The sequence below is a fragment of the Amblyraja radiata genome, chromosome 26, assembly GCF_010909765.2.
Source record: "Amblyraja radiata isolate CabotCenter1 chromosome 26, sAmbRad1.1.pri, whole genome shotgun sequence".
Lineage (NCBI taxonomy): Eukaryota > Metazoa > Chordata > Chondrichthyes > Rajiformes > Rajidae > Amblyraja > Amblyraja radiata.
Genome location: NC_045981.1, coordinates 2,081,923 through 2,105,325, shown reverse-complemented (window position 1 = coordinate 2,105,325; position 23,403 = coordinate 2,081,923). Strand labels below are relative to the sequence as shown.

At 40.9% G+C, this 23,403-nt stretch overlaps 1 long non-coding RNA gene across 2 annotated transcripts; it reads left to right on the top strand.

Moving 5' to 3' along the window:
- Positions 1–13,216: 13,216 nt before the first annotated feature.
- LOC116987757 lies at positions 13,217–19,987 on the top strand. Of its 2 annotated transcripts, XR_004415772.1 has the most exons (4): positions 13,217–13,997; positions 14,347–14,569; positions 18,351–18,448; positions 19,370–19,987. It is a non-coding gene; the product is annotated as an uncharacterized LOC116987757 (long non-coding RNA). The 2 variants fall into 2 exon arrangements; XR_004415771.1 differs by lacking the exon at positions 18,351–18,448.
- The last annotated feature ends 3,416 nt before the right edge of the window (positions 19,988–23,403 follow it).

The window sequence follows — 23,403 nt, the reverse complement described above, 5'->3', positions numbered from 1 at the left end:
CGGAGAAACCCCACGCAGGTCACGGGGAGAGCGTGCAAACTCCGTACAGACAGCGCCCGTAGTCATGATTAACCCAGGTCTCTGGCTCTGTAAGGCAGTCGCCCTACCGCTACACCACAGTTCCGCCCTCACCATGTGATACACAGAGTCACTGGTTCTTAGTGGAAAGCGGGGAGAGATCCAAAGATGGGTGAGTCCATTATATTTTCACACAGTCTCATCAGGCTGAGACACTGAATGCTTTTGACAGAAGCAGCATGATCCTGTCACCTCAAGGACAAGGATTTGGCACGTTCTGGCTTCTTGGTTCTCCCACCAGATGGACAGAGATTTTAACTGGGACCACCAAAGCTGGGTCAGCCAAAGCGTTCCTCCTGCTGCCGGTCACAGTATTCTCCTGCCGATAAGGGAGCTGTCAATGAGAGTAACATACCTGACATTTTCCAAGCCATCAACTTAGTTTGCATTATGTAAAAATAACATTCTGCCATTATATGCTTGATACAGCAGTGTAGAGGATAGAAAGGCACAACATTGGGGTGGGCATGGTGGCACAGTGGTAGAGTTGCTGCCTTAAGCCCCTGTCCCACTGTACGAGGTAATTCACGAGTTCTCCCGAGTTTCCCCCCGATTTGAACTCGGAGAATGTCCGTAGCGGGTCCGTAGGAGTTCGTGGATGTCTCGTAGCGGCTCGTAATGCTAACGTTAGCTACTCGGGACATCCGGTAACTCGTGACGTTTTTTCAACCCTGCAAAAAATATCCACGAGTAAAAAAATACTCGTGATTAAATTTTTTTTCATTTTCTATACCTACCGTTAGCGTCACTTTTCTCCAGAGAACCCGCCTGACCAGCTGAGTTGCTCCAGCACTTTGTGTCTATCTTCAATTCTCTTTAATGTAGTTATCATAAATGTCTTTATTAGTGAGTCATTATGTGTTTAAAGTCTGTTCTAAACAAGCCCTGAACCCTTCAGTTTCAACTTCTAGTGGCTCAGAAAGTTTGCAGTATTGACTAATGTTATTTTTCAAACCCACTGCACACAATGTTTCACATTAATGAAAGACTAGATTTGTACTCTGACCGAAACCTACAATTCAGCTCTAGTGCCGTGGTAAGATTTATATTTCACATTTGTGATCGGTTAATGAAAAACATAAATCTACCCAAAAATAGTGTGAAAAATGCATTAAAAGTTAGTGCAAGTTAAACACTCCATAATTTCTGGCTGTATTAGACTGTTTGAGGTTTTAGAGTCAAGTGTCTTATTTATCATGTAAAAAAGAATGTGGGCAACCTCTTCCATAAATGTCAAAAGCGTGTAAACTGATAAGAACCAGACCAAATACTTTCCCCGAAAGTACATTACTGACGTCTGTTCTGGTGCTGGGACCTGAGAGCTTTGAGAAGTAATACTCACTTGCAGTTGAGCTGAACGACAAGGCTTCTGCAGTAAGTCTGAGGGCAAAGACATTAGCTCCTATGTGCCACTATTTCTTCATCTGCAATAATTAACAAGTCTGAAGAAAAAAATCTTGTTCCAGAAACAATCGCTGCCTCAGAGCAGGGTAGTTTGAACCTCGTAATTTATTTCGTTGCCTGTAGCTTCAGTGGTCAACGTTGATTGAAAGCATTAATCTGGATCAAGAATCTACTTGTTCAGTGGGTACTATGTTCTGGGGGTGCCTGTGGCATTGAACTGAAAATGAAATAAAAGCACATTCTTATTTTATTTACTTTGTTACCTGCAGAACATTCACTTAAATGTGTTGTTCATCTTGTGTATTCTTTACACCACAGCTAAAGTCTATCCAGTAACACATCAATGGGACAGATAAACGTCAAGAGACAGGTTGCACACAATTTTTTCAGCCATGTTAAACTTTCACCAAGTTGTAGCTGAACAAAGGATTGCTACATTATTGCAAATATAAAATCAGACTCAGATTTTCTATTAGTATGTTGGAAACCAAGGTGAAAGGCCAAGGTCTAAGTTATGGATGTCACTGATATTGAAATCAGTGAATGACTGACGCAAAACAGAAATATCTTTTATTTGTTTAAGAAGGAACTGCAGATGCTGGAAAATCTTAGGTACACAAAAATGCTGGAGAAACTCAGCGGGTGCAGCAGCATCAATGGAGCGAAGGAAATAGGCAACGTTTCGGCCCGAAACGTTGCCTATTTCCTTCGCTCCATAGATGCTGCTGCACCCGCTGAGTTTCTCCAGAAATATATTTTAGTTGGTGTAAGGTTGCATTTGGAAAGACCATGGGGAAAATAAGTTTCCATGGTTTACAATTGCAGGCAAAAAATGAGTTCAAGAAGACATATTCGAATGGTGTGCTGCACTCAATTTTAATAAACACCAAGAAAACACTCATTACCTTTGACTTCTGAAGATGGATCCCGACCTGAAACATTGCTTGTCCATTTTGCTCCAGATGCAGGCTGACCTGTAGAGTTCCTCCAGCGCTTGTGTTTGGCTAATTTTACTTCGGAGTCACGTGAGTGACTACGTGAAGAACCCGCTCAGTGCGCAGGCGCGGCATTACGCCGGCAGTGCAACAGCGGCTGCCACGGGAGTTAGGCTGTCCCGTTACAGGATGAACCGGACCGTCAGGTGAGTACCCTGAGGTCGGGTTTTCTTTTACAGGTGAGCCTTTTTCTGCTTGTGTTTTTTACAAGCAGAGAAAAAGGCTCTGGATAAAACTGTCCCCCGTTTTCCCGTTGGGGAGGGGGGCAGCAACAGGCGGTAGGAGCGTTACCCGGTGTTCCGTAATTCCCCGACACCGTGCCGAGGCCAGCCCGCTAGTACCTGAAGCAGCGGGCTGGACGCATAGCCACTCGAGAGGCATCCGGCAGGTGTTCCCGATGTCGGACGGGACGTCTCTCCACCCGCACGGGGGGAGAGAGAGCCGCCTGAGCCGCTGGAGCGGCTCACGGAGCAGGTGCCTGCGAGACGCGCTGCTTGAGGGGCGCTCTCGCATCTACAAGGCAAAAGCTCCAGAAGAACCTGTCCCCCGCTCGACTCCAGCGGAGGAGCGTTCCATTGCAGGGGGGGCAGCAACAGGCGGTAGGAACAATTACCGGTCGCCCCGCTATCCCCATCACCGCGCCGAGCCCAGTCCCGCTAGTGCCTGAACTGCGGGCTGGATGTCTAGCCATCCGAACAGGCATCCGGCCGGTGGCGTCCGATTCGTCGGACGGGGACATGTCTCCACCTAAATGGAGGAGAGACAGCCGCCTGAGCTGCATCCAACAGCAATTGGAGCAGCTCCAGCGAGATGCGCAGAAAGAGCGCTCTCGCGGAGGGAGGTCAGGCACCCCCTCCACAGTGCCTCATGCACTGCCCTCTGCTCCCTCATTACTGGAGGCTAGCATTGGTGACCAGGGCTGGGCTGGTCTGGAACAGGGGCAGGCGGACGAATTCGGGAGTATGCCAGGGGTGCAGGAACATAAAGAGCTGTTGGGTGTGATGGACCGCTTGTAGCAACCCCACGGGCTGGAGCACCGCTGGAACCAAGAATGGCGGCCAGCATCAACCATTACTGGAAAAGGGGCTCGCTGAGGTGCTGAAAGAACACAGCACCAGAAAACGGTGAGGCCCTCAAAGTAAAAAGTGTCAACAGCCAAATCTGGGGGCATGTGGGTCACACATCCAGACCCAAGAACTCAAGCTACAGCGGATCCTAAGGCTCCTGACGTCAGCCATCACAGCCTTTGCTCGTTCCGTGGAGACCACGGAGATGGATACCTGCCAGCAGGATGTGCTGGCATTAATGTGTACCACACAATTTGAGATCAACAATCTTCAGAGGGAAACATAAGACCTGCCCTCAATCCCAAATTTGCTGGCTTGTGTAAAGCCCCAGCTGCGGAGACGGACGCGCTGCTATTTGGGAAAGATTTCAATAAAAACTGAAGGAGATGCAGGAAGCATCAAAAACCTTCGGCCTAATGAGGGCAGGCCCCGGGACGAGCAAACCAAGACCTCCGATACCCAAGTGGCAGCACCCCACGGCATCCACCAGTCGACGTCCGCAATATGGGACTGGTGAACGGTTGGGGTCCGCACATTATCCCCAAAGATCTTTCAGATCAGGGCCCGCAGCGGACCCTCTGGAAAATGCGCCCCCCCCCAACATCGCCAGCACGTCAGAACAAAATCTTCAGGAAAATGAAGAAACAGAATCGCCAATAACCATGGAGGTAGGTGGGTCTGGTCCCTACCAGCATATAGAGAATAAGGGTGCTTTATTAACAGGGGGGAGATTACACTTGTTTAAAGAAGCATGGGGTATGGTCACGAGTGACAAGTATATACTCAACAACATTACAGGATATAAAATACAATTCATGTCAGAAAAAACGCCGCCAGTTCAACAATGGCCCCAAAGGGTATTTCTCCCTCCGTCAAAGAGAAACGTGAGGGACAAGCTGAACTGGTGAGACTTATCACAAAGGGGGTCATCGAAAAGACCAAACATGAACCTTTGGAAATTGTATCGAATATATTCACTAAAACCAAAAAAGATGGTGTCTGTCGCATCATCATTGACTTAACATCACTAAACAAATTTGTTAAGTATATACATTTCAAAATGGAGACATATGTTACTGCCAAACAACTGAATTCCAAAGGACACTTCATGGCAAGCATTTATCTTAAAGATGCTTACTATCTAGTACCCATATAAAAGGATCATCGCAGATACCTAAAATTTATCTGGATGGTACAAAGCATTGCCCTATTGGCGAACTTCAGCCCAAGATTATTCACCAAAATATTGAACCCAGCCATGGCAATACTAAGAAAACAAAAACATATTGTCATGGCATATCTGGAGGATATTCTCATAGTAGGGAAAACGATGGAATTGGCTGTGGCAGCAGTATCAGCTACAAAACAGCTCCTCGAAACTCTGAGGTTCGTCCTACATCCAGATAAATCTAAGTTGAAGCCATCCACTATCATGGACTACCTGGGCTTCACAATTAACTCAGTCCATATGACTGTTACCTTGCCAAAGGCAAAAATGGTTGAATTAGCACAATCATGCAACAAATTAATGGTCAACGAGCGACCAACTATTCGACAAGTAGCAAGAGTAATTGGGGAAATGGTAGCAGCATTTCCGGCTACACAATTCGGACCTTTGCACTATCAAAAAATTTACAGAGAGCATAGGTACGGGCAATAAAACGACATACAGGTCACTATGATCGTGTCATGAACTTACCCACTGAAGCAATATCAGAGCTACAGTGGTGGGCAGAAAACGTTTGGCATAGTTTCAGCCCTATCTTTATCACTAACCCTACTTTAGTTATTCAAACAGATGCCAGTGCTCAAGGCTGGGGAGCGACTAACTCCATATCCAGCACAAGTGGTAGATGGACTAAACTAGAGTCATCATTACTACTTACACCGGGCATTAACTATCTAGAGATGTTGGGCGCCTTTTATGGTTTAAAAGCATATGTATCTAATATGCAGCACTTGCATGTTCGGTTACAAATTGATAAATACTACGGTGATGGCTTATATTAACCATATGGGTGGCAAAAAATCATTATCATGCGACAAATTGGTCAACATGATTTGGCAATGGTATGTCGAAAGACATATTTGGCTATCAGCTACTTACCTACCAGGTAAGCTAAACACCCATGCCATGAGAAAATTAAACGCCTGGGTTGCAAGTTTGAACAGACCTTACCTGGAACTGGGATTGTCCAAACAAACCATCACCACCATGTCGGCATCCCTTCGAACATCCACCAAGAGGCAGTACTTAACCAGCATCAAAAAAGGAAGAAGTACTGCCAGGAAACATGGACAACATACGCAACAGCTACAGCCACCAACATACTGGAGTTCCTGGCCATCTACACCACGATGTAGGGATCAGCTACAGTGCCATCAACACAGCGCAGAGTGCTCTTTCTGCTTATCTCAAACCAGCGGCAGAACAACAGGCGATGGGATCCCATCCACTGGTGGTAAAACTGATGAAGGGCATTTACAATATCAAGTCCTCAGCCCAGGTATACCCATATTTGGGATATCAGTGTGGTCCTGACATATCTCAGGGAATGGCCACCAGCCAGATCCCCCGGCCTCGAGCAAGCTACACTAAAGACGCTTAGGTTGATGGCACTTGTATCCGCTCAGAGGGTCCAGTCACTACACCTATTGCGACTGGACAACATGATCACAGCTCCAGACCAGATCTGTCGTTATCCAGCGACTGGTCAAACAGAGCAGACCAGGAACACCTAATCCAGTCGTGGCTTACCCACCAGAACCACGGTTATGTGCCATGACCTACCTACTATCCTACATAGACACAACCAGAATATTCGAGGGAGATGAAAAGCCTTGTGGGTCAGTCACAAAAACCTTATGGTGGGGTACGAGCCAAACCATTGCGAGATGGCTCAAGCAGGTGCTAGAAACTGCTGGGATAAACACTAACACGTACAAATTTTATTCCACCAGGGCAGCATCCATGTCGACGGCTAAAGAATGGACATGCCTATACACCACATCCTGGCTACAGCAGGATGGTGGGAAGGGAAAAGACCGTTCAGAAATTTTATAATAAGCCGTTGGCAAAACCTGGTTTATTTGCAGTAAAGATTTACGAACTGCAAATATTTAATTTAAGCCCAGGGGAGCAACTTAATTCTTTGTTGTTATTGTTTAAAAAATACCATTGTGTTTTTCTACAAATAGACTCATTGGTTCATTACGATAACACTTCCTCCCTCAAGAACTTCGGCAGTGAGTGAAATGAAACTGTTACACGGTTTGAAATCACAGAGCTTTGAAATCTTCACGTAGTCACTCACGTGACTCCGAAGTAAAATAGTAAGATTAAACGAGAACTTACCAGTTTGAAGTTTGATCTGTATTTTATGAGGAGTTACGATGAGGGATTACGTGCCCTCCGCTCCCACCCTCATTATATGGATCAAACTAATAAATTGATGTCTCCTTATCTTTACTATGTTTACTTCAAAATAACTGTGTCTATCTGTGATTCCACACCGCTGCTTGGAAGTATGCCGCGCCTGCGCACTGAGCGGGTTCTTCACGTAATCCCTCATCGTAACTCCTCATAAAATACAGATCAAACTTCAAACTGGTAAGTTCTCGTTTAATCTTACTATTCTATTTTAGTGGTCCTGGTATATGGTAATTGTAGTCTTAAATTAACAGAGTGTAAAATCGGAATCCAAATCCCACCATGACAATTGATCAAGCTGAATCTGTATTATTGGAGAAGGTATAAAAAAAAACGATTGCTGAGGGTTGCCATTTTATCATTAAACGTTGCGAAAATGTGATTTGGGCCCCATACGAACCGGCAGTGTTTTTCCTGCCGATATGGGGTTTAAATTCACCGCAAACCGCAGCGTTCCAATCGATCGCTTTCCACAAAAACTCACTCACAAGATGATTAAAATGGCCATTAATTTACGGGAATTAAACACTAAATTCCTTCCATTTGGCCTACAAATTCATAACAATGAGATTTAAAAATCTTGTTATATTGTGAATTCTTGTGTGAATGTTATTTGGACACTTAGGCTATTTAAAAATGTTAACCTTTTCTTAAGAAATGGATGGATGTTTAGATCTATTAATTGAATTTTGTAATTAGCTACAATTAGGTAACTAACTAATTATATGCTTTAATTTCAGGTCATCCAAGTAAGATTGTTTCATATTTGTTTCAGAATGCTTCAATCTATAATGACTGAAATTTTCATTCAGTTCTCTTAATTTTTAAGAAAGTTATGGGCTTTTGACTGTCCTTGATCACAGCTTTTGAGTTAAGTCAATGGAAAAGCAATAGGGAACAAGATGCTAATTTCAGAGTATGTAAATGGCCATAACTTTTTTAATACTGAAGATATGAAAGTGAATTAGGTGTCAAATGAAACTTCTTTTTATGCTTTATCTGATGGGATAAATTGCAGACTTGATTTTTGAAATCTCAAAATGTTGTAACATTGCTACACTATGTATTTACACCCCAAAGACACATCAAAGGTCCACTTCATAATCCTTGATGGCGACAAATTAAAGTCCTGCCTTATGGCTCAGTATAACGGTGGATAATTTACAGCTCTATCAGAGTTCTTTAAGGGCCTGTCCAACCGAGGTGACCTAATCTGCGAGTTCTGGCGAGTTTGCCCTCGACTCAGACTCGCAGCATGGTCGACACAAGGTCGTAGGAGGTCTTCGTAACTCTCCTTCAAGCTCGAGAGTGGTCTCCACGTACTCAAGGCCTCAGCTAGGTCGCGGCGTATTTTTCCAATATGTTAAAAAATGCCCGCGAGTAAATAAAGGTCGCCATGGAAAAAATCGATACTTTTTTTACTCGTAGGTTTGGTCGTAGTAGGTCGTAGTAGGTCGGCCTGTTAGTCGTAGGTAATTGAGGGTAGTCGAAGGTAGTCGAAGGTAGTCATAGATAGTCTTCATCATAGTCGAAGGGAGGTCGAAGGAGGTTGTCTTCACTCTCCACTATTCGGTGTCCAATTTTCCCGAAGCTAGTCAAAAGACGTCTTCAACATGCCATTTTTTCAAACTCTCCTAAACTCTTCTAAACTCACCAATTAGGTCGCCGCAGTGGGACAAGGCCTTAAGGGTAGAGAGTAATGGGTCTCATCTCCCACCAACTTCGACCCTCATCTCTCCTTGCGGCCTGCTCAATTAGGCTTGAAAATGTGCCGTCTTTCTAGAATTATATCGCCTCATTGCGAAGTTATAACTCAAGTTTCTTCCTAAACCCATTGCCTTGATTCAAGTGAAAACTTTCCAAAAATAGTGCAATCAGTAACTGTTTATTTTCCCTTACATCACACATCCATTCACTGATCTATTTAAGAATAATTATCTCATGTTGTTTTATGAAGGCAGCTGTAAGTCGTCTTATTTACAAAAGCTAAAACATCTCCATAAGTTTGCATGCTTGGTCTGTGGTGGGTAATCTCATTTTAAATCACTACAATCTATTTAAAAAATCAATAACACAACACAAGTTTCTGGAGAACCTCAGTGGGTCTGTCACCATCAGGGAAGGAATTGGAGAGACAACATTTCACGTTAGGGCCCTTCTTCAGAATGATTTAGAATTAATACTTGATTACTCATTTATTCCAATGGACTGTATTAGTTTGTTTCTTGGTAATTCATTTTTAAATATATTCATTTCAAAGCATGTTCACGAATACAGTGTTTAGAAGCTGGATTTGACAAACTTCCTTGATTAGTCACAAATCGTGATTGCCTGAAACACAACACGCTTCTTATTTCGATTATAATCTATAACTAATTTAGCAGAGGTCACTGGCTTTCACAGGATGCATTTAAAAAAGTAAAAAAGATCATGGAAGCTTGATAGAGCCTGCATTCAGTTCAGTTCAGTTTAGTTTATTGTCACGTGTAAAGCTTTTGTTGTATGCCTAATAGTGAGCAGAAAGACAAAACATGATTACAATTGAGCCATTTACAGTGTATGGATACAAGATAAGGGAATAACATTTAGTGCAAGGTAAAGCCAGCAAAATGTGATCAAGGTTTGACCAAGCATCACCAATGAGGTAGATAGTAGTTCAGCACTACTCTCTAGTTGTGGTAGGATGATTCAGTTGCTTGATAACAGCTGGGAAGAAACTGTTCCTGAATCTGGATGTGTGCGTTTTTACACTTCTGTACCTTTTGCCTGATGGGAGAGGGGAAAAGAGGGAATGGGCAGGTTTTGGCATGTCCTTGATTATGCTGCTGGCCTTGCCGAGGCAGCATGAGGTATGAATGGAGTCAATAGAAGGGAGGTTGGTTTGTATGATTGAAATAAAAACAGAAAGTGTTAGAAAAGTTTAAGCAGCATTTCGGAAAAACCCCCCAAAAAAATGTACATCCAAGACCCTTTTCAGAACAGCAAAAGTAAAATAAACGCGGGACATTTTAGGTTGCAGAGGACGAGATGGGAGGGCATGGATTGGACAAAGGGGATACCATTGATAGGGTGAGACCAGGTCATAATGGGACCATTTGAGGCTAATTATGCTTCTTGCCTATGATGTATATTGTCAGTAGAAGGGTTGTGAACATGTACAGCAAGTCAGCCTATGCTTATAAAGAGAAAAAATAACATCTCCAAAAATGATTGCCGGAATTGGCCATTTCCAATATTTCTAACCTGCTGAATTTGTCAAATAATCTCTGTACTTATTTTAAACAAGTGACCTTTGATCTTTTTTTTACTTTAGTTCATCAACAGTTTCCAGTGTTAAACATTTTTACTGGTGTCATCATAAAAGTGAATCAGACTTTCAGGAAGTATAGTGGAGGCAACTTCCCGGAATTATTTTAAGAAATAATTGTGTGCTAATTTGGGGGTTGCTTCCAGATTTAGTTGAATAGTCGAGAGCAAAGAGTGTTTAATTGTCACAAATACTGACAACCCAATGATGAGAAGAATATTTGCAGCAGCATAACAGGCTTGTAACATAATACATGCAGATATGTATAATTTAATAAAATACTAATGGTAATACTAGTGCATTAAAAACAAAGTCCTGAGTGTAACCAAGGAGAGCCTGTAGGAGTTCATAGTTGCTGTGCTTTGTATTTTGTGGTGTTCAAGAGCCTGATGGCTATTGGGGAATTATTCTTGAGCCTGGTGGTCATGGTTTTCAGGTTCCTGTACCTTCTTCCTGGAGGTAGGAACAAAATGAGAGTGTGATCAGGGTGGTGTGGTTCTTTGATAAAATGGACTGCGTTTTTGATCCCTTTGATGGTGGGGAGGTCAGTATCTACACTGTGGCAATGTTACAACATTTTGAGATTTTAAAAATCAAGTCTGCAATTTATCCCATCAGATAAAGCATAAAAAGAAGTTTAATTTGACACCTAATTCACTTTCATATCTCAAGTATTTAAAAAGTTATGGCCATTTTCATACTCGGAAATTAGCATCTTGTTCCCTATTGATTTTCTATGGACATAACAAAAAAGCTGTGATCGTGGACAGTCAAAAGCCCATAACCTTCTTAAAAATTAAGAGAACTGAATGAAATTTTCAGTTATCATAGATTGAAGCATTCTGAAACAAATATAAAATAATCTTACTTGGATGACCTGAAATTAAAGCATATAATTAGTTAGTTACCCAATTGTAGCTAATTTCAAACTTCAATTACTAGATCTAAACATCTATCCATTTCTTAATAAATGATTAACATTTTTAAATAGCCTAAGTGTCCAAATAATATTCACAAACAATTCACAATAAAACATGATTTTTAAATCTGATTTACATTAATTTATTGGCCAAATGGAAGGAATTTAGTGTTCAATTACTGTAAATTAAAGTCCATTTAAATCAGCTTTCTAATGGGATCCTGTGAACGCGCTGGTTTAGAACGTTCACATTGCGGTAGATTTGTGCCCTCAAATGCCCAGAAAAATACTGCGGGATATAATGGGGCCCAAATTAGCTACTCGCAACATTAAACTTTTTATAAAGGGATCTTAAGAAGCCCTTTTTAATGTAAAAATAAACAGCTTACCTTCTATTGTCCCCTGTATGAGATCCGGCCGATTGCCGGCGGTCGCGGGTTTAGAGGTTAATTTTTAAACTACCATAACAATTAGATAAAGCCCTTAAAAGTAATAATAGCTAAAGCGATGGAATCTTCCAGCGATTTTTCATTAATAATTAACTCGGCTGAACATCCTCGATTTGAACAGCCTAGGGAAAATCGTGTTTTAAACCCGCCCCCCTCTAAACGGCGCCAAAATCGCGCACACCCGCAGCAACAGATTTTCAGCGACGCTTCAGGTACGCTTTGCAACATACCTATATACTGGACCGGCCATTGTCTACCGCTCTCTGTAATCTCCTTCATTCTTAGACATTGGAGTTGCCGAACCAGGCCGTGATGCACCCATTATACCCTCTCCCGTACATCTGTGTAAGTTCAATAAAGTATACTTCAACATACTGCATTTTCTCAGTCTACTAATAAAGAATAGTGATTCTCAGATGGATTGCCCTCTGTTTTACTGACTTGTGTCTTTATAGCACCAGAGGTTAATCCTAATCCTAGTTTAGCATGAAAGGTATTTAGCTTTGGAGGGAATTCTAATCATTGAAAGAGTAAAGATTGCAAATGCTGTTGAACTATACTTGATGTTCAATTCTAAATTAAAGGTAAATTGTTGATCAATGAACATTCATGAGGTACAGATGAGGGAGAGATAGCGGCAAAACCCATTTACTTCAGAATAAAAAATTAAAACCCCATCATTTTCAGGTATAATTAATCAACATAGATTAATTTCACAGTTAACAGTTCCGCAGAACCTGAGATTGAAATTAGCCTGCTGGAACAGGAATGATCAAAGAAACAGAATTCAAGGCTGAAACAAAGGGAGATGTGTAATCGAGACAAGCAATTTGGACAAAATGTGCAAATAATTCCTTTTTCATCCTTGAAGTGTTTGTTGTCACTTGACCGGATTTAATATGGGATCCATCAGAGATGTAATTCACTCTGAACTGAGTATAAAAAATATTTGTCACAAGTAGTAGTCTTGAACTGCATATTATATAACCGCTGCGGAATATGGAACAGCCGAATAAACATAAGAGAATTGGAGAGGGGAATTGGTAATGTGACACACTAACTCATGGTGGAGTGGGTGGTATGGGGGGTTGGAGAAATGTAAATTACTTTGGTTGATGTGTACAGAAACATTATAATCAAAGAGATACACGCTAACCAAAGCAATCTTTCCTACTGTTAGACTATCATTAACTTTTAACAATTGCAGATGAATAAAAACTAATACTTAACCTACATTTCTTCCTTTAATTTGAACAGAACCCTCAATATAATATTTTAATAGAGCTAATAAAATGTTATTATTAACTTACTTGAAGGTGTAGTTGATAATCTTGACCATTAACATTATAATGGTAACGATTTAAATACAGTTTTGGGTAATGTTATTTTTCAATTAGGCTTCGGTGTGGTATTTGAACGCCACAGTGATCTATCTGCTCTGTAATAATTGATTTGGTTCAGTCTCCGTACAGTCAGTTCAATAAAAGTTTATCTGTTCGTGTTTGTCTTTCGCTTCCAAAGTGACTTATTTTGGGGCGTTTGACCAAGCATTCCGTAACGCAGAAGAGAGGAGGTGCCATGTTATTCTCAGCGCTCCAATAGGATTAACCACACTATGTAACTGTATAAAGTGTAATTAATTGCACTCTGTGCACAAAGATAATCTTCGTGATGGCACAGTGGTAATCTGAGACGCTAATGACCCTTCAGCAGCTGAGGAGTCTATTTGGTGCCCAAATCCACGAGATACCGATCTGATAGAACATTCTCGATCGTGTTCTTTACCCTATTTGGATGTCGCAAGCTATTCGACTTTTGATTGGTGCAAGTGGCGGACAAAAAGAACTTAAAAAGGGAACTATGTGTTGCTGGGAATAATAGCCAATCATGCCGGTTCATGAGGCTCATGAGACAACGTCCGATTTCGTCAAGGTTACACTGTTGATTGCCGTTATTCAGACCATGGAAGCAATGTTCCCAAATAAGGGAGACAATCAGAAGATATTTATGACAGAGCAATAATATTAAAACAACATACCCAAGGATGAAATGAAAAGGTTTTGTACTCCCTTTGTAATACACATTTTTCCTCAGTTAACTTTAGTTAAAACAGCAGCAAGTTAATAAGCACAATTTCAGATGTGACATTTTGTCTTTCAGATCGCATTTTCATTTTTTTGCACTGGAGTTGACGACTGGAAGTTGTTTAGATTGATTTTGTGATTGATTTTTTTTTAAAAGCTTCAGATTAACCCTCAAAGTACGAAGGACAATTTACAGCGACGTTCAGAATTCATATGCTTTCTATCACAACATCTTCAAAATATGATCTTCAAGGAGTTCTAGTGGTAAATATTATAAAGCAAGGGGAAAAGAACACATTGAACTTTCACATAGTGGTGTACAGTTAAATAAAGCTGATATTCTGACTGCCTAACAATTATTTTAAGTAAAGACATTTCACTCAAACACATGTTAAATTCCTGAAGATGGTTTTTAAACATTTTTACGATTAATTAATGCATTTAACTAACTTCATGGCCAACAAAGGAAAACTGTAAGATAAATCTAAAATACTTAACATGAACTGTACGTATTTTGAATAGTATTGCGTGCTTCTTGTTTGAATGAGGAACCTTAAGTTAATTTAAGAATTCAGATCTCGTACTTTAATTAGCTTTCTGTTTCTTATTCCAGCTTTAATCCTGCTGGATTATACACTAAAGGCTCTGCATTCTCTAAATAAACGAGGAAAGGAATTGGTTCCTTATCATTTTTAATTTGTTGCAGCCAGCCCACAAAAGGTTAATAGATGGATATGAACCCCTTGGAAAGGCTAACCTTACTGCTACTGAGCAGCAACTAAACAAGCACTCCAGTGTTATCAGCCCTGACCTGCCTGCACATTTTGTGGAGAAAAGTAAGGAATTGTTGTATGATAAAATGTGAACTTTAGCGTATGTAGAATGAATGATGTGTATTTATCTTTATAACAGTCTACGTTGTCAGCAGTTTGTCTTTGTCACTGATATAAGCGTATTTCTATTTGGTTCAGAGGAAAACTGAGGATGATGTGTGGCTGGTGAATTTCTTGACAGCAAGCCTACTTTATGATACGAAGGCCGTGCTTTGATCATTGTCAACACACGAGCATTTCAATCATGATTTACCTGCTGTGCGTTTACGCCGTTTTAAACATTTAAACTAACATTAAGTAAACTGCACAAATTTGTGCGAGTTACATCTTTTAATAGTTGTGTATATCGTTTTCCAAATGATTTTTGAGAATTACTAAGGCTTCACATTGTTTCATCCTCCACTTTTGAATCAGCTAATTTGTGAATAAATAACTTGCGGTCGATAAACAAAATCAAACATTTTCATATTCACGGTAAAAATGTATTTTATTGATGCTATTCCAGTTTGAAAATGAACATGGCAACAACAATGCAGCTTTTTTAAAACATGCTTTCATGGACCCAGTCGGTTCTGAAAATTGTTTATCTGTTACCAGTTAATATATTTCCTAGGTCATAACCTTGATAATTAGGTACAATCTCAGCCATGTAACCTGACCGACAAATGTTCTTCATTTATTTATGCATGTCGTTTGCTCATGTAATTAATTTGCAATCTACCACAGCATAGATTTGCTTTTGAGTCATATTCAGTGCCTTGCCGGCCGGTCACTCAGTCAGTGAACAAGCCATGTTGACGTTTTTGCCCTCCGTGTGATCCCAGGACAGTACATCACACAAATGCTGCTGTGCCAGAGTGAAGAAAGATTTGTCTAGGAAATACAACAACTTCCTATTTAACAAAATAAAGTGAGTAATGATTTCCCCTTGAATAATCTGTTCACACCACCCTCCCACTTAAAAGCAGCAGATTGTCTTTAGCCTTCTTGGGCCGATATTTAGCCTATTCTTGGGCTGCTTATGTCCTAGCTGATCAGTTGTAACCTTCATCTATGCACCTTGTTTAACAAAAAATGATCCATCGCAGTCTCAGATCATTCAGATCGTCTAATTCCCATTACTATATGCTGGAAAAAAGTTTAACATTTTCACCATTCTTCCAGTGAGAACATGGTTTCTTATCTCAAACGATGAGACCTTGTCTCCTCAATCTAGATTCCATCAGCAGAGGAAGTATTTCCCTATCTATTCTTTCAAATCATTTAAGCATCTTAAGTGATGTGAATGGAACTTGAGCAAGAGTACGAGAAACTGAAGAGGCAATACAATTAATTACCACTTACTAATAATTACAATAAATATTAATTACAAAAATTAATCCATCACAGTCTCAGATGTTTCAGATTACATGCTACTGAAATGAAATTTCCTATGTTAGAATTCATATATTCAAACACTGGGATTTGATATCTTTCTGAAAGTTGACTTCAAGAGAGTTGAAGCCAATTTAAGCAGCAGAGAACAATGCAATTGAACTATTTTGTGCATTTAACTCTATGAAACTTAAGACAACATTCATCTCCAACGAATCACCATCCATTTTGATAATTCCAATATAAATTTATATAATATAATGGTAATTTTGGAGAATTCTATTGCACAACAGCTAATGTTATTAACGTGAAAATCTTGGACAATGCACAACCACAATGCAAGTACCTAAAATGGCAGTTGGCATGCTGTCATAAGAGTTTAAAAAGCAGCATAACATGTTAACATATACAGGGTCTTTAATTTAGTTTATATATGTTAAAATACATTAGTCTTCCATGTTTGATTTGAGATTTTTTCCTTAATTAAATGAACACAAAAATACCCACAGTCCAACCTCCAGCTGGAAAGGGTGCAGAGAAGATTTACGAGGGTCTGAGCTACGGGGTTAGGTTGAGTAGGCTGGGTCTCTATTCCCTGGAGCGCAGGGGGATAAGGGGTAATTTTATATAGGTGTATAAAATCATGAGAAGAATAGATCGGGTAGACGCACAGAATGTCTTGCCCATAGTAGGAGAATTGAGAACCAAAGGACATAGATTTAAGGTAAAGGGGGAAAGATTTAATAGGGATCTGAATGGTAATTTTTTCACACAAGGGGCAGTGGGTGTATGGAACGATCTACCAGAGGAGGTAGTTGAGGCAGGTACTATAGCTACGTTTAAGAAACATCTGGACAGGTACATGGATGGGACAGGTTTAGAAGGATATGAGCCAAACGCAGGCAGGTGGGACTAGTGTAGGTGGGACATGGTGGCCGGTGTAGGCAAGTAGGGCCGAAGGGCCTGTTTCCACACTGTAAGAATCTATGACTCTATATCAGTTAGAACCTAAAAGATACTGATAGACACAAAGGGCTGGAGTAGCTCAGCAGGTTAGGCTGCTTCTCTGGAGAAAAGGAATAAGTGACATGTCACGTTGAAATCTTTTCTCAGTACCAAAATTTCACCCATTCCTTTTCTCCAGAGATGCTGCCTGACCAGCTGAGCTACTCCAGCATTTTTTGTCTTACTTTGGTGTAAACCAGCATCTGCAGTTCCATCCTGCATTAAAAGGCACAGATATTGGCTTAGAAATTGTATCACGTTTAAAAATGTACGGCAAATTGGTACTGGTCCAGTTTTGTGACATGCCCTCCAGATAGTGATGTTCTAATGTGAAGATGCTCATGGCATTATGTATAGATGAACTGAAGTCCAGGTAAGGTTAGGCCATTCTCCACAGCATGCCTCGGCCCATGCTATTCACATGTCTTGTTTGCTGAGTACAATTTTGCACAAGCTATTATTGCCTGGCGTTTGACATCTTTGAGCATGCCCAGCAGCCTCTGACTGAATTCCAGGAAGTACAAGGCTGGTGCATAATATACCAGATTTGCATTTTAAAATGAATGAATTCTTACACAATAGAAGGCCAATTGACCCACCATGCTCCCTATTGAAGTAATTCCGTCAGTTTAATTTAGTTTTGTTTATTGTCACGTGTACCGAGGTTCAGTGGAAAGACCCCTGCTGTTGCTCTTTCCACATTGCAGGGCAAATTATTCTCTCTCAAATTTCAATCATGTTTATTTCAAGTACCATCATGTAGCAAAAACAACAGCAAATGATAGAATTCCTGGGTGATTCTCTTGTAGGCAGTGACTTTTTTTTGTTGAGGTGCAGCTTCTCGCTTACTTTTTGGTGGTTTTGCTATCTGATCATCATTCATGTGCGAGCTTTGAGTGAGGAGGTATTTGAGGAGGAGCGGAGATATCAATGCTGAGCCTGTTCTCATCTTCATTCTGAGAGCGATGGATTTTCAAAGCAGATTAGTATGAAGTGGTCACAATTGGAAGCCCTGACTGATTTTCACTTTGTAAACTCAAGAGCTGCTGAGACTAACTAAAAGAGCCTATCTTCTCCCTATCTGTGAGTAGTCCATGCAGACAGATGATGGATCAAATGTGGTACATGAGGCTAAACAGCCTAGCTGCTCTCAACATAAATCCAATGAACCATCACCATGTTTGTGAGGAAAGATAATTCCCCAAATCCTTTAACCAATCTCTCCATTTTGGATTCTAAACAATTTTGCTGATTATTTTGAACAATTTCTGATTTCAATTTTATTTTCAGTTTCTTCGTTTTTTTTAAATGAGGATTAATTTTGGTGCCACTGGCCCAAGTAGAGTTTTGGGAAGAAACAAGATCCTTACACATCTGAATTAGAAGTTTCACATATTTGTTTCAGCTCTTTGAAATTAAATGTTGAAACATTGAAATATTGACTCAGATCCATTGGAAGTGAATATGCAACTGAGGCTTATGAACATTATTTTTTTACTGTTGGTTTCATTTATAAGGCATTGAATATATTATTTTATATCACTATTGCCAAATTTTATAAAATCACTTTGCACTTCTTCATTCTGAGTAGGCCATGAAGTTACTTGAAGCATTTAATAAATCATAGAGTCACAGTGTCATCTGCCCAATTTCCCATGCAAGCCAAGATGCCCCATCTACAGTAGCCCCACCTGCCTGCATTTGGCCTGTAGTCCCCCAAAGCTTTAGAGCTTTGTACCTGTCCAAATATATTTTAAATGTTGTTATAGTACCTGCCTCTACTACATCCTTTAGCACCTCGCACCAGATACCAACCACCTCCTGTGTGAAAAAGTTGCCCTTCAGGTTACTATCAAATCTTTCCCCCTCTCACCTTAAAATTGGATAGTTATATGGACGGGAAAGGAATGGAGGGTTATGGTCTGAGCGCAGGTATATGGGACTAGGGGAGAATACGTGTTCGGCACGGACTAGAAGGGTCGAGATGGCCTGTTTCCGTGCTGTAATTGTTATATGGTTATATGGTAAACCTACAGTATGCCCTCTGGATCTTGATTTCCCTACTCTGGGTAAAAAGACTCAATTTGCAATGCAATTTCAATTTGCAACCCAAATGGAATTTCTATTTTCTGACCATAAGTAAAACAAACAGAGAGGATGATACAATCTCGATCTCTGGAAACCATGGCAACAGTGACAAAGTGCGGCATTGGTGCCTGCAAGGTTCAGATCTGATGCTTGCTTGGAGAGTTTCTGATGGGATACAGGAAAAGTAAGGCAAACTAGGCTCTGAGAACCTCATGGAGTGCATGCCTACAGGGAGTTTGTGCTTTCCTTCATCTTGACGTCAGCGATACATGATTTTTGCATGATTAATGTATTTGCAAGAACATATAGAACAGCTCCTTTTTTAATCTTTCAAAGGTAACACAGTGCGACAAAGACTATCTGGAGCCCAGCAAAGGAGCAAAATTCCAAATACCCAGAGAAAACTGTTCAATGAAACTTAACTTGAAGATAAACATAACACTTTTTTAAATGAATCAGTGCTGCGCTGAGGAGCAGCTGGCCTGGAACAAGATTCCAGACACTTCAAGCTTCAAATCACAGACTATAAACAATGACTTATTCTGCCTTTAGAATTATAAAGCTTATTTGTAAATGTAAGCAAGTTAAACCACAATTTTGGACATTTGGGAATACTTATATGAAATTATATTTAAGCAGCTAAAACTGTATTTCATCAAAACACTGTTAGAAAGCTCTTTACTCTGTCCCTGAGATTATGCTCTGTGATCGAGGCATGGTTTTTTATTGAATAATGCAGCATGGAAACAAACCCTTCGGCCCACTGAGTCCACACTAACTATCCATCTCCCGTTCACACTAGTTCTATGTTATCCCACTTTTGCAACCACTCCCTACGCATGAGGAGCAGTTTACAGAAGCCAAATAACCTACAAACCTGCATATGTTTGTGATGTGGGAGGAAACCGGAGCACCATGGTGAAACCCATGTGGTCACAGGGATAACGTGCCAACTCCACGCAGACAGCAGCTGAGGTCAGGATCGAACCTGGGTCTCTGGCACTGCGAGGCAGCAGCTCTACCGGCTGTGCCAGTGTGCCAGATGTGCCAGTGTGCCAGATGTACCAGTGTGCCAGATGTGCCAGATGTGCCAGTGTGCCAGATGTGCCAGTGTGCCAGTGTGCCAGTGTGCCAGATGTGCCAGATGTGCCAGTGTGCCAGATGTGCCAGATGTGCCAGTGTACCAGTGTGCCAGTGTGCCAGTGTGCCACCATGGTGAGGTGAGGAAGGTTGGAAGATGGATTTATCCTTGTTATGTCAGCTTCATTGTCAGCTATTGCCGAGGACAAACTGGGGAACCACTTCCAATTGCACAGAAGGATGCACAGAAAGATATGCTGTTGATTCTGGAGTGCTTTGAATTTATTTTCCACTTCCAAGGGGGCACAGTGGTTCAGCGGTAGAGTTACTGCCTCATGACACCAGAGACCTGGGTTCAATGCTGACGACAGGAGTTGTCTGTACGCGGTTTGTACGTTCTCCCTGTGACCACGTGCTTCGGTTCCTCCGGTTTCCTCCCACAACCCAAAGGCATGCAGGTTTTGTAGGTTCATTGGACCTCTGTAAATTGCCCCTTGTGTGTGGATGAGGAAGTGGGATTACATAGAACTAGCGTGAACGGGTGATCGATGGTCAGCATGGACTTGGTGGGCTTACTTCGCTGGCGCGTCCTTAACGTCCACGGGACTTACCATCGCCCGCCGGGGGCTTTAACATCAGGAGAGGATGGAAAGCAGGGGAAAGACAAGACTTTGCCTTCCATCACAGTGAGGAGGATATTCACTGTGATGGATGTCTGTGTGAATGGAGTTGGTTGTGTGTCTTGTAAAGTTCTTTCTTCTTGTTGTGTGGCTGCAGAAACCAAAGATCCTAAAGGAAAAATAAAATTCATTGAAATTGAGATTGAAATTGAAATTAGTTGACTTACACAAGATTTTATTGATTCTCTTTGCTTCCTGGGATTATATAGCTCATGCTATGTTCCATTTACAGGAAATTGACCCATCAATCGAAAATGGAGGGAAAATGGGCAAAAGATGTACCCATAAATACTGCAGCAAAGCTCTCCATAGACCGATGCTACCATGAATTTTATACAATATAATTTTACAATCTAATATAGGCATGATTAAGGCATTGTGGTCTCCGTGCCCTTTTGACCTATAATATTTGATTTGAAAACAGTGAGATTAAGATGGGATTATTCTGGGACTATGAAATTATATGGAAGTAGTCGAGATTATTTCAAAATAAAAACCATTCTTCCGAAGATCTTCTAATTGTATGACAGCAAAAATAATTTTGTGAGGATTTAACATTGTTAATTAAATTAATGCTTTATTTAAAATTATACATCTAAATCTTGGATCTTTGCTTATTTTTTCAATGCAAAGCCACTTGATCTCAAAATGCAATGTGCCAAACAAATATTTTTCACTTCATCTGTATTTCCGACAAGTATGATGGTCTTGCAACAATTAGAAAGATATGTGGAAATGTGTAAACCAACAGGGAAATGGATACCAGCATGTGGTAGATGCACATAACAGATGCTTGCCAAGTAATTTGATTGCATAATGCTGTAAAACAATGGATACATTTATTTTTTTTGAGTGAAATGTGATAACAACCAATTCTGGTTTGTTTGCATCACTAACAGTTGAACAAAGTACTTTTAGCCTTGAGTTTGGAAAATACATAGTGTAGGTTGCATGTTGTGGGTGTTTGGGGTTGAAGGCATTCCACATGCGACTCTCTCCCTCTGCAACCTTGCAAGGCAACTTGGATCATGTTTTCTCATTCATTGGCATTAGGCACTCCTAAGAAAACGTAATATTCAGTGGACTGGGACAACCTCTATGTATGTTATGTCTTGTGCTGTATGTTCTATGTTGGACCCCCTCGAAAACGAGATGACTGTCCATCTCAAGGGGTTATCCATGAATAAACTTGTTTCAAACGTGTTTCAAACTTCTGGGTGAGTGAACAAATATCTTCACTCTCGCACCCTGCCCTCCTCCTCACTGCACTGATGTCCTTATCACCACACCCTCTCTCCTCAACTGGTCCCCTGAATTTCCTCAAGTCCCCCAGAGAAATGCAATGTGACAAAAGCATCTGTAAATGACAGCACCGTTCCTCACTCATCCCATCATCTACGAGTATCAACATTCCCCAACACCACATCAATGCATCCATCAATGTGTTACCAGGAATTTGGAGAAAAATTGGAATTTACAATGCCAATCAAAGGTGAAAGATTAAATGTGTAGGAAGGAATTGCAGATGCTGGTTTGCAAAAAAAGATAGGGATAAAATGCTGGAGTCTCTCAGTGGGACGGGCAGCATCTCAACCTGAAACGTCACCCATTCCTTTTCTCCAGAGATGATGCCTGTCCCGCTGAGTTACTCCAGCATTTTGTAGAAAATGAAATGTTACTTTTGGTAAGATATTACAGTATGGGATTGTCAAATCAGTCTGATGAAGTCCCGACCTGAAACATCTTGCCATTCCCTTCCTTGCCTGCCTGTTTTCTCAGCACTTAGTGTTTTGCATGAAATTGTGAATGATATTTTTGTAAATATTACCTGTGCAACTGGGTATTTCAGATAATAACCTTACTTCATGTAAAAACAGTCAATATTATAAACCATTTTAACAATTCAGCTGCAAGGTGAACTTCTGAATAAACATTATCTTATTACCATTGAAACAAAACAAGACTCATATGAAGCCAATGTTCTGTTAAGAGACCCACAGTAATGTCACTGCAATTTCCTCTCATCACTCAAAATCAATTGATTAAATGCATGTTGATGATGTTGCCCTCCCAAGATGTTCTAGTCTGCAACAGTTAGTTTAGTTTATTGTTGCGTAGACCGAGGTACAGTGAAAAGCTTTGTTGCGTGCTGTCCAGTCACGAAACGACTATACTGTACATGATAATAATTGAGCCATCGTGTACAGATACAGAATAAAGGAAATAACATTTAATCTGATTAAAGATAGTCCAAGGGTCTCCAATGAGGTAGATGGTCGCTCAGGACCACTCAATAGGATGGTTCAGTTGCCTGGTAACAGCTGGGAAGAAACTGTCTCTGAAACTGGAGGTGTGCAGACCACACTTCTGTACCTCTGCAGAAGGGTTTTGGCCCAAAACGTTGCCTATTTCCTTTGCTCCATAGATGCTGCTGCACCCGCTGAGTTTCTCCAGCATTTTTGTGTACCTTCTGTACCTCTTGCCCGATTGGGAGAGGGGAGAAGAGGGAGGGACTGGGGTGAGACTATTCCTTGATTATATTGGTGGCCTTGCTGAGGCAGCGTGAAGTGGACATGCAATCAATGGATGGGAGGGTAGATCCCACGATGG